The 17,757-nt window shown below is 46.4% G+C and overlaps 1 long non-coding RNA gene across 1 annotated transcript in view; it reads right to left on the minus strand.

The window, feature by feature from the left end:
- LOC141565667 (uncharacterized) overlaps positions 1–17,757 on the minus strand; it is a 103,333-nt gene that overhangs the window by 17,324 nt on the left and 68,252 nt on the right. The window contains exons 3-6 of the long non-coding RNA XR_012489087.1: positions 11,287–11,423; positions 10,186–10,274; positions 6,143–6,234; positions 589–683 (exon numbers count right to left, since the gene is read on the minus strand). This is a non-coding gene — a long non-coding RNA (uncharacterized LOC141565667). The remainder of the gene's footprint in view (positions 1–588; positions 684–6,142; positions 6,235–10,185; positions 10,275–11,286; positions 11,424–17,757) is intronic.

Here is a 17,757-nt window from a genome sequence, read left to right on the forward strand (position 1 = left end):
GGGATTCCCTTTGGGAGGGAGAGAGGCAGCCCCAGTAGATAACAACTTAACATCAGGTCACATATACGTGGAAGGTTCCCAGCAAGACTACAGCATGATACCAGAACTTGGCAAGAAGCTTATAAGACCAATTAGCTTGGCTTAACAAACTCTATCACAGCCTAAGTCAATAAGGATAAACGGGATTGTAAAGACCATGGTGGACAACTCTCTCCTGTCCCTCTCCCCCAGGCTAGGTGATGTGCATCTAGTCTACTCCAATGCAAGAAAAGTGAAAAGCTTCCGAAAGCCAAAGGGATCAGTGGTCAAGAACTTTTCCATGTGCTTAACCCTGTAACAGTACAATAGCAACCCCCACACCAGGGATGATAAAAAGTGAGGGTTTATTTTTGATGGCCTTAAAGAAAGCTGGCAAACACACGGACCACAGACAGCCAAAAACCACAGAAGGCCCGCCTCTAATGAAATCAAATGAGATAATGTGGCTTAAAGCACTGTGCAAATGCTAGTTATTGTTGTTGTTGTTCTGGTGCTGCTGCTAGAATCATGAAAGACCCACCCAGTCCCTCATAGACGGCTTCACCTTACCAGGGAGATTCTAGGTTCTCCAACAATGTTTCTGTGGCTCAGCATCCACCATGGGCCTTCTGATGGACCTTCTGAGAGGAGAGAATCCTGCATCCCTGCAAGGAAGGAACAGGAGACAAGCAGCTTAGGTTTATGTGGCTGAGCCCTGGACCGACTGAGGACCAGTAGCAAAGGGCAGAGCAGTGGGCCTGGAAACAGGATTCTCATAGCCCTAGTAGCTCTCTTTGGTTTCTGCTTGCCCATCTGAAGCACGGGGGCCTCGAAGTTGGGGCATTTCTGTCTTCTTATAGTAACTGGTCTGCTGGATTGCAGAGCTTTCTGAAATGCAAAGATGCTCATATGATGCTACACAGACCAGTCTTAGAATTAAAAACACTCCTCATAAATATTTTTGTAGAAAGAGAATGAGCTGGGGAATCCTTAGCAAAGACCAGAAAGCAATCCAGTTCTGCAAAAGATTGTCCTGATGCAGGAAATCAAAGGTTTTCCTGATTACTCCCCTTATATTTTTTTACAATGTCATGGAGACAGTGAAGAAATAGGAGAGCATCCAGGATATGGTCGACTATACTTGTGAACTTCTTGAGGACAGGGATCATTTATTCTTGACTTTGTACCCTTGGTGCCTTGTGCATACCTTATTAAAATTATACTGGATTTTCCTAACTTTTTGTAGGGAATGTCATTTTAGCCAGATTTCACAATTCTGCACATTCTCTTCTTCCTCTCCAAATTTTAGATGAAAATTTGCATGAATCCTTCAGGATGATCCGTGAGACAAGAAGATAAGAAATTTGGTTTTAATTTTCACTCACAGGACATGGTATGTGTATAGAAGGGAGATAGTGAAAGAAGATCCTGACAAGCTAAATAAAACCTAATCTGGCTCTCTTCCTGAGTCCCCAAGCAGAAGATGCCTGTTCATGCCACAAATGAACTGCCCTCATCTGATGACTCTGGGAAGCAGTGGAGAGAAATGGAAGGCCCCAGCTGTCTGGGTAATGGTTTGGCCAGGATTCAGGGGCAGTAGGCAGCCCATCCTCTCCCATTTCCGGGATAACTAAATTGATGAATAAAGGGAAATAGAAATAAAATTTTGTACAGCACAGTAAGCTCTCGAAAGATCTAGAATCCTGTAGTTCCAGCACCTTGCCTTGCACAGAGTAGGTGGCTAATATTTACCGACAGTACATAAAAAAGACAGTGTATGGAGAACCCTTTACATCATGAAAGAAGTAGAGAAATGAATGAGTGGAATCTTGCTCCAAATATGAATAAAGAAGGAAAATGGGGACTCAAGGACAGTTTCCCGAGAAACTGACCATGAGCCCAGCCCTGGTCCAACAGAGACCAAGGACTCAAGCTCTGACAGTCAGAGGCTACAACACAAATGAGCGCAGGGACTCTGACGAGCCTCCCCAAGCTGATGGTTTGTTCCCCGAAGGTGACAAGAGCGACTCCTACAAAGGCCCACTGCCCAGGATGGACGTCTGCAAGATGCCCCCCGCTCAAGGATTGCCCAATAGGGCTACAGGAAAATTCCTCAGAGGATTTCTAGCCCAAGAAATGCTCCTGACGTTTGTTGGAGGGAATATGAAGATCTAGGGAAAAAATACTATTTGGCAGATTTCATGTCTAAACCTCAAGGGCTGGCGTTTTCTTCTCTGAGGTACACATCGGGCTATTGTGCTTTCTGACCCGGAGACTCAAGCCCAGCCCCTTCCTCAATCTGACCCCAGACAGCTAATTTTCATGTCGATGGAGCACAGGACAAGAGGCTGAAAGCTCCCTCTCAGGGCTCACGACGCAGCGAGTAATCTTCCAGGGGGACAAAAGAAACAAGCCGGCATCCACCATCAGCGCGCCTTTCCCTTCCCACAATTACTGACAGCTGTTTGTCAACTCCTGAAAGCCCCAGAAATGACAGGGAAGGGCTCTGGACTCCTTCCACCCCCAGGGCTTCAGGAACCAGACAGTCCATAGCGACACTTTGGGAGGAGAGATTTTAGAGGGAAAAACTAATGGTCCTCCCAATGGGACTTGCAGAGAACTGATGAACTCTCCCTAATCCTCTGTGCCCTGCCTTTGTGAGAGCCCCGGTCACTCCCTCCAACTACCTGGCATGCATACACACACACACACGCACACACACACGCACACACACGCACACACACACACACACACACACACACACACGCACACACACACACACACACGCACACACACACGCACGCACACACGCACACACACACGCGCACACACACGCGCACACACGTATAAAATGCCTTGGGGGGTTACAGAGGTTTCCTTACAAGAGCCCTGTCAGTAAGTGGCACTGAGAGGCTTCAGTCCAATTTACAAGTGAGGAAACTGAGGCAGTCAGTATTGGAATCAGTCTTCTAACTAATGCCCTTTCCACTTGGTAACCTGGTGACAAACGGATGGGCCAGGTTGGTTTGGGGGACCCCTCACAGAATCTGCAGGACTGAGAACCATACACAAGCTCATCTCCCCTGTCTGCTTGCAGGCCTCAGAGGTCTACCAGATAGAATCAGGCAATATGGCAGTGTGAGACAGTGTTCGACTAATCAGTCAAAAGTCCTGGGTCTGTATCCTGTCTCAAACACTTAACTATGGACAAGTCACCTACGATCTCAATTTCCTCATTTATACAATGGATGTCACTGTGGCACAGAGAGGATTAAATGAGACAATGGATACAAACTATTCTTAAAGCTAAAGTGGCAACAATTATTATCTTTTGGCAAAATTTGGTGATGTGGAGGTTAGAGTACCAGTGCTGGCGTCAGGAGTCAAGTTCTAATCCAGCCTCAGATACTAGCTGCGTGGTCCTAAGAAATTCACTTAACCCCAATTGCTCCTTCCTCCATCTTTTTCTATAGAATCGTAGGTTTCGTATATTCTGAGAAGGTGAGTCCAAAATAAGTTAAGTTGACCCCTGCGGCCAGGAGTCCTGTATCCTGAGGAGGACTGTGCTGTTGGGTCTATAACCAGTAAGAAACAAGGTTGACAGCTCCGCCCAGCGAAAGAGCTCTGGGAGATGACTATGAACCGCTACATAGAATTCCCAATCCCTCCATTTTTGTCCGCCTGCATTTTGGATTTCCTTCACAGGCTAATTGTACACTGTTTCAAAGTCTGATTCTTTTTGTGCAGCAAAACAACTGTTTGGATATATATATATATATATATATATATATATATATATATATATAATTTAATTTATACTTTAACATATTTAACATGTATTGGTCAACCTGCCGTGGGGGGGGCGGGGAAGGAGGGGAAAAATTGGAACAAAAAGTTTTGCAACTGTAAAATTATGCATGCATATATCTGGTAAATAAAAACTATTAATTAAAAAAATAATAATAAAAAATTTTAAATGGGCAAAAAAGAAAGAAACAAGTTGGAATCATAGAGAAATTAGAATGCCTTAGACTTGATCTTGCAAATAACCAGAAACTATTCTAAATGTTCGAGCAGTTCAGAGACATGACTTCTAACTAACTTTTCCATACTTATTACCTGTGTGTTACTCTCTGGACCTCATCTCCCCCATTTGTAAAATTAGTGGGGCTGAACTGGACTCAGTGCTAAAACTATCACTTCAGATAATACAAGTCAGGGGTAGAAAAGAGAAATTAATGTGGAAAAGCTTGGGAAGTACAACAAGATTTCAAGCCTAGGTAACCAGGAGACCAATGGCACCATTAGCAGGAATAATAAATTTTGATTTAAGTCTAAGGAGATAGCTGCCATCTAGGGGAGGGGGTGTGGGGGAGGAGGAGAAAAATTTGGAACAGAAAGTTTTGCAAGGGTCATTGTTGAAAAATCACCCATGCATATGTTTTGTCAATAAAAAGCTATAATTAAAAAAATAAGACTAGAGAGATGACCGGTTCAATTTCAGCTGTGTTAAATTTGGGGTAGCAATGGGACACCCAAGAGGAGAGGTCCATCAGCTACCTATTTTTTTAAACAAGACTAATATAAATAATCTCTTACAAGGAATCTTCCTCTACAAATTTAGGTCAGTCCCTTCTCTGCCATGGACAGTCTTAGCAAGCTGCTTAGAAAACTGATTTTTTCCAGGATCACACAGTCCAGAAGGGCCTAAGACCACATCTTCATGACTCTCTATCCATTATATCAGGCTATCCCTCTCCAGCAGGGAGGTGCCCAAAGATAACTGGAATTTTGGGGAAAAATCCATAAAATGCTGGAGTTGGAGATAAAGACTTGAGAATTATCTTTATGGAAGTGAATCTAAGGGAGACAGATGGTCTGAGGGGGAGCGTGTAGCGATAAAGAGAGAACTTTAGGAAATAATACCTAAATTGAGAGGTTGGAGAAGGAACACCACTGAGAGGGCAGAGTATTTGGGCTCAGAGAGGTAGGAGGAGAGCCAGGAGATGTTAGTGCCACGTTAGCCAGAGGAGATTCAGGAGGGAGGGGTTGGCAAAGCATCAAATGTCACGGAAAGCTTAAGGAGGATAAGGCTTGAAAAAGGCCACTGGATTTGGTCAGCCACTGTGACCTTTGAGAGAGCATTCTAAACAGAGTGCTAGGGCTAAAATATAGATCACAAGGAATTAAGGTGTGAGTGGGTGGTGAAGTGGACCAGCCACAGCCAACAGATCTTTCCAAAAACTTGGCACCAAAAGGATAGGACAATGGCAAAGGAACATGGTGGGTTGGAGGAAAAGGTTTTTTTAGACGCAATCTGAAAATGTAGGCAGAGGAGACAAGGAAAGAGTAAAGAGAGGAGGGAAGAAATAATGGATGGAGTAAATGTCCTGGAAGAGGTGGAAGGGAATGGGCAGCCTCAGGAAACAGCAGAAAGAAAACAGAATTCAGAGTCAGAAGACCCAGATCTAGGGCCTAATTCTGCCATTTACCATCTATGTGACTTCGTAAGCTAATTATTCTTTTTTGGGAGCCTCGATTTTCTCATTTGCAGGATAAGAATAACAATCTTCTACCCTGTTTATCTCTCAGGACAGCATCAAATGAAACCATGTGGGTCAAGTGCTTTTTGAACCTAAAGCACAAATCCGTGTCCTCAAGAATGTGGATGGAAAGGAAGAGGGGCAGTTCTTCCTCTGAGCTAAGAAGGACAAGACCCCCAGACTCATCTGCCCTTCCTCCTGGATGCCGTTTCCTGCCAAGGAGCAGCCGACAGCTGCAACCCTTTGGGAGTTGCAATGGGTTTATACATATTTCACTGTATTCTACTGGGAGGCATGTGCTATTACTCTCCCGGCCTGACAGATGAGGAAACTGTGGCACAAACACAGTGATAGGAGCATCTGGGGCAGGATCTGAAGAATCCAGAGGTCTATCGACCGCACCACCCAGCTAATACAATACAATCAGTTCCCACCCCCCCCTCCAGAAGGGATCCTTCCGTCATCACGTGTCATGGCACTCTGTGTGCCTCCGCTAACAGTGGAATTATCTGTGTACGTAGTTGATATTGCAGACAAGGCAGCTGCTGGAGAGAGACAAGAAGAGGGGGTTCAAGTCTTGCCTGACACATCCTGACGATGCGATTCGATACACGTCACTGAACTCGGAGCTCCGGGCAGCTCTCAAAGTGCAAAGCAGGTGCTGATGGGCAATCTTTGGAAAAAAAGAGATTTCTTACTGGGTGTCCCTATACAGTGAAACCAGAGGGTCCCATTCCATCCCCTTTTCTCCTACCCAAATGGATTGTGAACTCCTCCAGATCAAAGGCAATATGTAACACCTTCCCCCAGTGCCTTGCACATAGAGGTTATTTAATAAATGTCGGTTAAATGAACAAGTAAAGCAGAAGAGGGCATGTGAAGACTTGGAATTTTGAGATATGAATGTGCTCTCTAAAGGGAGAGCCTCAAGGAAACTGAATGATCTTTGGTCATCAACCTTAGGGTAGCATCACCCAGAAGCCATCCTTCCATCTGGGCAGCTGCTCCCTCCACTGGCACAGGTATCAGTCCTTAAGAAATGGACTCCTAAACTGGACCATCCTTGGTCATCCACCTTAGCTTAACATTACCAAGCTAGTGTCTCCACTGGCACAGGTCCAGCCCCTAGGAAACGGTCCCCCACATTTCCTGTGGCTCTCCATCACCTGGTGATGGCTCATCATTAAGACCAGCTGCTCTTAGCAGGTTCGGCCGGAGCTGAGGCTCTATGGCCCCAGGCTTGTGAGGACCCAGGATCTCAGACCCTCGGCTCTGGAGAAGAGGAGTACAGGTAGGGGGAGGGATCATGCGGCGGCCACAATACCAAAAGAGGCCACCTGGGGGCTGGTCCTCCAAGCTGTGAGCCAAGGAGCAGGGAGAGAGGTGGCCCCCTAGAGGTTCTTCGGGGAGCAGGGATGACAAATTTCAGGGACGACGGGACATTCTGCTCCGGAGGAGATGATGTAGCAAACCATGGCCGATCTCAGGAAGGGGTCCCCACGAGAAGAATCGACCCATCAATCCTTGCATTACAAGTACCCCTTCATTCTAGTTCCTTATTCCCCACTCCTAAATGACTCTCCCAGTTTCCCAATAAGGGCTGGTATACGTGGGATGTGTAAATAAGGATGTAAGGAAAGAATCGGGGGGTACCCGGTGCTATAGTCTACGTGACGTAGTAGTAGTAGAGAGTCGGAAGAAGCGAGTTGGGTACCTGGGCTTGCCATTTACTACTACCTCCATAATTACAGCCTCCCCAGACCTCAGTTTCCTCACCTGTAAAATGAAGGGGGGACCTTCAAAGCCCCCCAGGGATTCTCGACACACAAACATCATGGAAAGCAGCAAAACCTGACTCACGGCCCATCGGCCGGTGGCCGAAGGATGGGCTGCCGGGAGCAGGGGCCCACAGGGCCGAGGCCTCTCACGCTCTGTGCTACGTCAGCCACCCCACCCCAAAGTGCGTCAGGACTTTCTCTGAGGAGGATCGTCGCAGTCTGTGCCTCCGAACGCTTTCTGACTGGGGAGGGCCCTACCCAGCACAGCCGGAGGCCCCAACAACAATAATCGTGCTTCCCGAAGTCTGGGTCTCGGGCTAAGGGTGGGCACAGCCAGGCCTTCCTGGCTCCGAGAGCCTCCTCTCATTGCCGCAACCTCCACTACGTCCTCTGCTGCTTCTGCAGCAGCCGGCTCTCCATCTCCTCCCCCCTCCCCGCATCGGCCCCCGCCCGTTCTGCGCAACTGGCGCAGGAGGGCCGCAGAAGCCCACTCCACCACGGCAGGGGCCGATGGACACCGCCCTAAGACGAGCAACCGGAAAGCCTCTGGATTCAAGACTACTGTCCAGGGACAAACAATTAAAAAAGGACAAGAAAAAGAACAGGGATCGGGATGACCCAAGAAAGTCACAAGAACTACGCCATCCCATCCGACCTCCATCTTACTTTGTTAGCCATCATACCTTCTCCTTTGGAAAGACCTCCCCCTCCAAAATGAGCTGAGTTATAGAAGGAAGTTGAAGGGGATCACTCTCTCTCCAGGGCAGATGTTCCCAGGAAACCTCTGGTGACGAGCACTGAGCGCAGGGACCGAGTGGGATCTGCCCTCACAGCCAGCCCATATTGCCAACTGCGCAACCCTCCGGGTGCTGGTGAGCAGCCCTGTTCACTAATTTCTCCCCCAGCCAGGACCTTCCTCCTGGGCTCTCTGGACCCCAATGGGGCGAGGGCCATGCCAGAGGACGAGAGAAGGCACATTACACGATTACATAAGAAATGGGGGGGCACGAGCCACCGGCCAAACTCCAGGGTGCACTGCGGCGCTGGGGTGGACGGCCGGGGCATCAAACGGAGCTTTCTGACCCAGTCGGGTGGTGGAGGGGGCATAGCTAGGCTCCAGGGGCCTATCTATTCCGCACCTGAACATCTGTGGCTAACTTGGGACCTCCATTTAAGGGAAGGACAAAGATCTCCGCCTCCCCCCCACCAACTCCTGCTTCCCCAACCAAACGCTGCTGCCCCAGTTTCTCTCTCCCAATCCTCCTCTCCTTAGATGCAGGTCAGAAAGCTCTTTCTTCCATCGGCTCTTAGAGAAAGCCCACCCAAGTGGGCTAGTGCAGGGGCCAACATCCCGGGTCACTCCTCACTCATCGCCTTCCTCTCCCTCCCCACCCATCCACCCGAGGATGATGTGAGGAGGGCAAGTCCTCCCAGACTCGAGACTGGCCTCTGAGGACCTATGGCCACCTCCGGACGTCCGTGCAAACCTGTGGTCCCCGGGGGGGCAGTCTGGAGGCCGCCCCGGGAGGCAGCAGCCGCAGCCCTACCTTGCCCACGCATTTCCAGGAGAGTTGGAAGTTATTTGCTGCAACACCAAGGTGCGGCCAGTGACAGCTGGAAACTCCCTCTTTTGAAATCAAATAAGCCCAGGCAGCTTTTCTTCTAAGGCTGTCAACTCTTCTGCCATCCCCATGCCCCAAATCAACTCTTCTCCCCCTCCAGAAAAAAAAAACCCATTTAAAAAAAAGTTTGTACAGCTGCAAGATCTTCTTACACCTAAGGAGCAAATGCAATCAAGCCGGCCCTGTGGGTCCTTAGGATGCCCAGGAGCTTCTGTCTCAAAGCACCCCCGGCACTGTTGCACACACACACACACACACCCCTGAAGGGCTTTCAGAGACCAGAAGTGCCCGGTGCCCCCCTCCAAGCTCCAACCATCATCACCACCCTACCCCCCTTTTTTTCTCCAGTGAAATGGAAATTCAGATTTGATACCCAGTTCTCAGCCAATCCAAAAGAGCTTTTCACCTGCCATCACCCTTCTCACCAATGGGAGGAAGTGTCTGGAGCCTGAGCCCTCCCCTGGCCAATGAAGGGCCAGCCCTGCCACTTAGTTAATGATGCAGCAGTACAGGGAAGGCCATCACATGGGAACTGGAGAGATGCCAACATGGAGACACAGAGAATGCAAGGTAAACAACTTTGCAACGCCAGAAGGATGACATTTAATCTCTAAATGCTGGCTTCCCCTTCTCGGCTCATCCTTAACCCTCTCAGTGGGGCTCAGCAGGCTCGGGGAGCCTCGGTCCCCTGCCCCCCTCAGATGTGCCCATGACTGCGTCACCACTCGCCACTTAGTTCCCCCAACTACGCAGTGACAAACCCTCCACAGTCTCAGCCCCCACCCAGGGCACCCAGGTCCCACCCCACTTCCCAACTCCTCCCAGACCCCGATGCTCCCCACCATGGCCAACCTTGGGAGGGGGAGCCCCCCACTAAGTTGTCCCTTCACCTTTTCTTTCCCTGATCCCCCCCACTAACATTTCTGCATCACAACTCTGTTGATTGACAAACAGATACCCAAAGAGAGCTTGAGTCATCTGTCCATCCTAAAGAAAGGGACCTCCTGCTGGGAGGTGTGGATGGAAGTAGAACCTGGGGGGGGGGGGGAATAGTCTGTTTCCTTCCTCATGACCCATGTCAGTATGGACTAACTCACCCTAAGGAGAATGAAAATTAAAGTGGAAAAATTAAAGGGAAACAGCCAAAGAAAAGAAAAGAACGATTAGGAGAGAAAGCACCCCCCCTCCACAGAAGACTCGCCCCCGATCCCAGAATATACATACGTGGGGGAAGAAGGGGTACACACCACCAAGTCTGGGAGCCCGTCACAACTGCCTGTCGCCTCCTGCGCAGTCCCGGCTCTCCATCCAACCTGCCGTATGGTGTCGCAGGACAGAACGTTCCAGAATTTCGTCCCTGGTGGAGCCTGCCATCGCCCCCCAACCTCTGCCCCCCCAGCCTCCTTCCCCACAGAGCCATCCTGCCACCTTGCATGCCATCTTCTCTGCCCGAGCTCCCACGGGCTGCGATGTCCCCAATACATCTCTGAAAGCTTCGCAAGTGGGTTGGCAGGAGCTAGTCCCCAATGTTGATATTACTTCTCTCTCTCTCTCTCTCTCTCTCTCTCTCTCTCTCTCTCTCTCTCTCTCTCTCTCTCTCTCTCTCTCTCTCTCCTGCTGCTGCTGCTGCTGCAGGGCTGTTGCTAACAGACCTATCGACGGAGCTCTCCCTCTCTCTCCCTCTCTCTCTCCCTCTCTCTCTGAGCTGTGTGACGCAGATCTAAATTCTCCAGTCTGCTCCCTGTGTTGCAATAGCAGAATTGCAGCTTTCCCCTGGAGAGCTGGGGGGGGGGGGGGGGGGCAGTGCCAAGGCTGGTCAAACAAGACCAAAAAAAAAAAAAAAGTTGGGCCTTCACACTGCCTCTTCGGCCACACTTTTTGGGTGGCCCATCACCACCCATCACCTGGGATGCTTTGGGGCTTCGAGACCCTCCCCTCAGCAGGCTCACCTCTTCCCCCGAGACCCCCCTGCAGAGCCCTGCTTAACTCTGGGAGATGGTCCCCAGAACTCGGCCCAACAACACATCAGCTCATCTTTTCAAGTCCCTAAATGACGATTCGTCGCCATCCTAGGACCCCCGTCACGTTAACTATTTCTGCTACAGAGGGGTCAGGGGGAATTCACAGGCCGGCTTGTTCCCAAACCCAGGTTCCTCCGGATTTCTCAGGGTTCCTCTGGGCCTGACACAGTGAGAACGAGAACCCCACTTGCCTATCTGATGTCAGGGATTACCCCTCCCACCCCCCACCATGGGGTCTTCTGCCAGGAAATCTGGGGAGCCAGGGGGAACTGTAGCCCGAGGAATCCAGGATGAAAAGACTTACCCTCCGGCCCTCCAAGATCAGGTGCCAAGTTCCAGAGGTGTGGACTCCAACCATAGCTGGGAGGACTTCGGGGCCTCTGTCCCCCTGGGAATTCAACTGCTGAGTCATATGTTCCTGAGAAAAGTTCTTCGGAAGGCCTGAGGGGCAGCAAAGCACCAGAACAAGCAGATTCAGGTTAGAATCAGGCTTCTGTTGGGTTCTCCTCTCTACAAGCAGCAGCTACGAAAAATGAACAGAAACTAGCTGTCCCTCGCCCGGCTCCAGTTCCTCCCTCTGCCATTTTCCCCACCCCCAATAAAAAAGAGCATCGCATTGATTAATAAGCTTAATCAAGCACATTAACCCCTGCTTGTCTGAACAGTCCCCAAAGCCAGCCCTGGGGAACGCCTTCCAGCCTCCGTCTAGGTATAGGAAAGTGACCCTTTCTGGAGGAGCAGCTGAAGAGTTAGCCTTCTGGCTGCCCTGAAGGCCCAAGGTTAGAGAATCTCCGGCCTCGGTAATCACACACAAGCCCACTCGGACCGGCTTAACTCTCGACTGCAAAATGGCTTCAGGGACACTGTGGGGAACCAGGAGAAGTGTATGGAGTCTGAGATGGAAGGAGGCTCCTAGGGGTGAGTTTCCCTATACCGTAGCTATTTGAGAGTCCAAGAAATAGAAAGACCAGCTGTTGCCCCAACGCACCCCATGTCCGATTCCGGCCAGAACCTTCTCCTGGCAACTCCCCCAGCCTAAGCGATCATCCTTTGGCGAGGGGGGTTTGAGGCGCACAGGAATCTCACTCTAGCAGAAACAAGGACCGCATGGAAATTAATCGCAGCCCCACGGGGTTCCGGGAGAAGCCCAGGTACTCTGTGCCAGGTCCTGGTGGGGGGCAAATGCTCCAAATTAGCACCTTCTGGGCTCCAGGGTAGAGATGTCCAATAAAGGAGGCCCCACTGGTCTGACTATCAAACCGAGTAAGGCCTCGATGGCAGCAAAACCAGCCCCCCCACCCCACCCCAGTGGTCGCTTGCCCATTTAAATCCCATATGCTTCTGCTTCCTCCTCCATGGGAGAAAAACATGTCTGAGTTCACATCAGGACATTCCTGATTTATCCAAGAGACTAGGATCAAATAAACAAAAGACTTTTAGCTCTGCCAGGAAGCCTCCTGTTTTAGGAGGGAAAACTAAAAGCGGGATAGGGAGAGTAGGGGGCGTTGGAGAGAGAAAGGGCCAACTATCAAACTATAGCCATCTTCCCCCTCCCAGCCACGGGGATGTGGCGGCCTTATTGCCATAGTGATGGGTATGTCATAGGTGGGAGGAAGTAACAGGAAAAATCCAAGAAAGAGAAAAGGCGAATCGCTCACAAGATTCAGGGATGGAGCAGGGCAGGAAGCTACAGACAACATAAGATGCAGACCCGGACACATCTCGGGATGTCAGGAGCGAACATCGACGTTTATAAATTAGCAAGAAAAAAAATTTATTAGAGACATTGATTCCAGGCCCCACACTATGACTTGTGATAATAACATGTAAGATTTTTGTTTATTTTTTTTAATCTAAATGAAGAGCTAGCATTCACCTCAGACAACTTCAATGCCTTAAATTTAAAACTGGATGGAGGTCTCTGACATGCATCATTTCACTGATGAACAAACTGGACGTGGAGAATGTTATCATATACATGGCCCTTAACTTCTCAGTACCCCCAGCCTATGCCCTAAGACTCCAAAAAGTTGCTCCTCCGCTCAGGGCAGTTTCATTTCTATCTTTCTGCCCAGAATGATTATGTTTAATAAATGCTAGTTAATTATATGAAGCAAGGATTTTCCGCACTGGAAGTTACTTATATGAAAGAATCACAGGTTCCAATCAAAAATAGAAACAAACACATACGGTGTTTTTCCCATGCCCTTTTTGCTTCCCCTGGCAATTTTTGGTTAAGATAAAAATGCTCCACTTCCCATGTACCACTTCCCAAATTTGGGTTTCTCTTCCATTAATCTCACTTTTTTTTTTTTTTTTTTTTTTTTTTTTTTTGGGGCTTGGAGCTGACATCAGAGAAGGGAAAAAAAAAAAAAAAAAAAAAAAGGCAACAACAAATGGGATGACCAGGAAACAGAAATGAATTTAGTTCCAAAAACACGGGAGGATGTTTACTTAGCAAGTACACTCAAGCCCACAAGGAAGCAGTTTTACAGGGTGCTGTGTACACTGTTTGATTTCAGGGGGGTAGCGATAACCACAGTGTGAAGGGGAAGGGACTTGGCTCCTTCCATGCGCCCTAGGAGGGCTGGTAAGACCAGGGTCAGGCTAACTTGAAAAGGCTGGGCTTGAGCTCAAGTTGATGAGGTCACTGGCTCCCCTCAGCTTCTCTGCAAGGAGAGGCCCAGGGAACTAAACAAACTTTTCAGACATTGCAAGCACTCAATGGCCTCTGACTGATCTGGGTCAAAACTTGGAAGTGCCAAAGACAAGGGATATTTTTAAGGGTATTAGCTGAACTTTTACCCACCCCCACCCGGGGTTGGATTGCAGGCTGCGTGTAATTGTAACTCCAGCTACAGTAGCCACCAAGTTTGGAAAAGAAAGTGATCACAACTTGGGTGCCTTCTTGTTTAAGTCTTTAAATGGTGGGCTAGGGTGTTTCCCCAAAGTTGATGGGGCGGTGGAGAAGATGGACAAAATGCTAAGTAATGGTGGCTGGCAAGCCTGTGTGGCTCAAGGGGAGACTTCGCTGGTGAGGCAACGGGCTCCAGAGGAGGAGTGTTTAACTGTGCTGTCAGAACTCTCTGGGAGTCTGCAGACGGCCCTGGACATCTTCTCCGAGTAATAATTTTAGGAAGAGAACAAGCTAACTTTCAGTTAGAACTTAAAATCAAAATGTAAATTTTTTTCTATTTAAATTCATGGGCCCTGCTTGAAAATCAACCCATGAAATCCTGGGAGGGTCAGGTTAAGAGTCACTGATCTTGACCTTCCCTGAGAAGGAGGGAGGCCATAAGTATTAATGAACTCATCTGAGGAATAACCTTGGATTGCAGGTCACAGATTAGGAAGGAACCTTGGTGATCTTCAAGTAATCTTCCAACCCTACTTCTTGACAGAGGTGGAAACAGACTTTGAAAGGATAAGAATGGCTTGCCCAGAGTCACACACTGTTAGTTGAATGTATGAAACAGGGTTCAAATCCAGGGCTTTCCGACTCCAAAGTCAACAATCAATCGGCTAAAATTTTATATCACATTATCTCAATCACCAATAATTTCCCAACACTTTGGAAATAAGATCAAATGAGGCAACCTTTATGGACTACTTAGCAAACCTTAAATCACTACATTTAAAAAGCACTTGTGTGTGTGTGTGTGTGTGTGTGTGTGTGTGTGTGTGTGTGTGTGTGTGTGTGTATATATATATATATATATATATATATATATATATATTTTTTTTTTTTTATTTAGTATGACAGCCAGGTGGCTCAATGGATAGAGCACCAGACCTGGCCTCAGATACGTAACTGTTATCTTCAGTTTCCTCATCTGTAAAATGAATTGGAGAAGGAAATGGCAAACCACTCCAATATCTTTGCCAAGAAAACCCCATGGACAACATTGACATGCAATAGTTCATGGGGTCACAAAGAGGAAGAGTCAGCCATGACTGAAAAACAACAATTATTTATTATTATTCATTATTGTTAACCAAATACAAGCCTAGTATTTGCAGAAGATACAAGGGAAGGATCAAACATAATTCTGGCTATCCAACAAGGAACTTATATGCTAGCTGAGAAGATGAGAAGAGACTGACTCTGATACTTTGTTAGGTCTATGATTTAATTCATGTGGATATTCTAACAGAAGCCTTCTAAAATATGGGCATTCTCCCAATTTACAAACAAATATCCCAAAATTTCTTTACTGAGACAGTTACTTGGAATTTAGGACATATTTTCCAAAAGAAACAATGTTACAAATGAAGGCTCAGTCCCTGGCTAGTCCCCAAGAGCACATTTAACCTGTAGCTTGGCTTCAGCAAGGATACACGTCAACTGATAAAAGAGTAGGAAAAAAGTCTGTTGAAAAGTCTGTGATTAACTAAAGGAGGAAAAAAATTGAACCACTAAAAATTTATCTATCAAATAAGTTAGAAGAAAATGAAGACATTATTTCCCAATAGATTAGTAAAAGATATGAGCAAAAAATTTTTCAAAATAATTATAAACTTAATGACTACATGAAAAAAACTGCTTCAAATAATAATAAGAGAAATGCAAATTAAAACAACTTTGAGTTTTCACCTCACACAGGAAAAAGCTGACAAAAGAGATTAACTAACAGTCAGGGTTGCAGACTATGGAAAGCAAGTTTTGCTTAACTAAAAGCACTGTGGAGCTGTGGATGGGTCCAATTGTTTTGGAATACAATTTAGAATTATGCTAGAAAAGTGACCAAATTGTTCATACCCTCTGACCTAGTGTTCCCACAGTTTGACATACACCGAAAAAAGGTCAAAGAGAGTTCCCATTTCAATCCCATGTCAAAATATTAACAGTTGATCTTTTAGTGGAAAAAAAAAACTGGAAATAATATGAGTGTCCATTAATTTGAGAATGACTGAACAGATTGTGAGATATGAAAGAAATATTATTGTCACATAAGAAAAAGATGAATACAAGAAATTCAAAAGAAAATCTGTATTAATTTATGTGGGCTGAGGTAAGCAGAACCAGGAAAACAATATAAACAATGACTATAATAATATAAACAAAAGATTCCAATAAAACAAAGCCAAACACAGTGTAATTATAAAGATCACCCATGATCTTAGATTAGACATCAAAAATGTGCTTCCCATCTTGCATTTCAGAGTGGAGGACTACTGGCATGAAATACTACATACGTTGCCTAATTGGCTGTGTTAGTTTTGCTTATCTTTTTCTTTGTCATATGGAAAGAGTCGATAGGGACAGGAACATATTTAGAAATTAAACAGCAAAAATAGCTAGCATTTAAGATCTGCAGAGTGTTTTGTATATGCTGTCTCAATTTAAAAAAAAAAGGCAATCAATATATAGTAGAGTGAATCTTTTTTATGTGGATTTTGAAGATTTGTGAGCATTTTCAAGGACTTTAGAGGTCAATGATAATTGTTTTTGTTATATCGAATTTCATTTCAAAATGTAACCCTTTTCTTCTCCTAAACACAGACACTGGCAAAGACAACAGAAGATGGGGATAGTCAACACTGGGAAGAGTTGTAGAAAGAGGCCCACACTAATGCATTGTTGGTGGAGCTGTAAATTACTATACTCACACAGCAAAGGCAATCTGGAATTATGCTAATTTATAAATAACCAAAATGTCCCAACCCTCTGACCCAGAGTTCCTCCTGCTAGGAATAAGCCTCAAGGATGCCAAGAGCAACAACAACAACAAAAAGGCTCCACATACACCAAGATATTTATAGCAGCGCTTTTTGTGGTAACAAAGGACTAGAAACAAAGCAGATGCCCATTGATTGGGGAATGACTAAACAAATTGTGGCATATGAATGTATTGGAATATTACTGTGCTGTAAGAAACAACAGAGAAGGGTGGAAAGACTTACATGAACTGATGTAAAATAAAATAAGCAGTCAGATAAATGACATATAAAATGATTAAAACAACATAAATGGAAAGAACCAACAACAGCAAAACTGAAACTGAATATTGAAAAAAATAACAAAAACCAAGCTTGGCCCCAAAGAAGAGATATTGAGATGAAAACACTCTCCCTGCTCTGTTCCTTTGCAGAGATGGGAATCCCTGGGTGTGGTACATTGTATTTCAAGTCAGCCTTTTTTTTTTTTTTTTTTTTTTTTTTTTTTTTTTTTTTGACATATCAGTCAGTTTTGCTAAGCATTCTCATTCTGTCTCTACCTCTCCCTCCCTCCTTCCCTCTCTCCCCCTCTCTCTTTATCTCTCTTTTTCCCTCCTCCCCTCTCTCTACCTCTCTCCCTTCCTCTCTTCTTCCTTTCTTCCTTCCTTTCTTTTTTCTTCCTCCCTCCTTCCTTCCTTTCTTTTTTAACTTTCTTTTCTTGCTTGCTTGCTTTCTCTATCCCTCCTTCCTTCATTTGATTATAATGCATGGTTCTCTGGAGGAGAAAGGATATAGGAAGAAATGTAAGATGATGTAAAAAATTTTTAAAGGAGGTAAATATGGGATTTGGGTCATAATGGGTCTAGATATACTAAAGCAATAGATTCAGTATAGGAATTCCCAAAGCCTGACTTAAGATAGTTAAGATGTACTCAGAAATATTTCCCTATTACTACTCAGAATAACACTATTCTCTCAGTCATTCAAGCTCAAAACCTCAATGTCATACTCAACTGTTTACCTTCACCCAAGCCAAATCTTCCTGTTTCCACCTTCACAACATCTGCCCATTTGTCCCATTCTCCATCCACATAACTACAACATTTGCGCAGCTCTT

The sequence above is a fragment of the Sminthopsis crassicaudata genome, chromosome 4 (assembly GCF_048593235.1).
Source record: "Sminthopsis crassicaudata isolate SCR6 chromosome 4, ASM4859323v1, whole genome shotgun sequence".
Taxonomy (NCBI): Eukaryota; Metazoa; Chordata; class Mammalia; order Dasyuromorphia; family Dasyuridae; genus Sminthopsis; species Sminthopsis crassicaudata.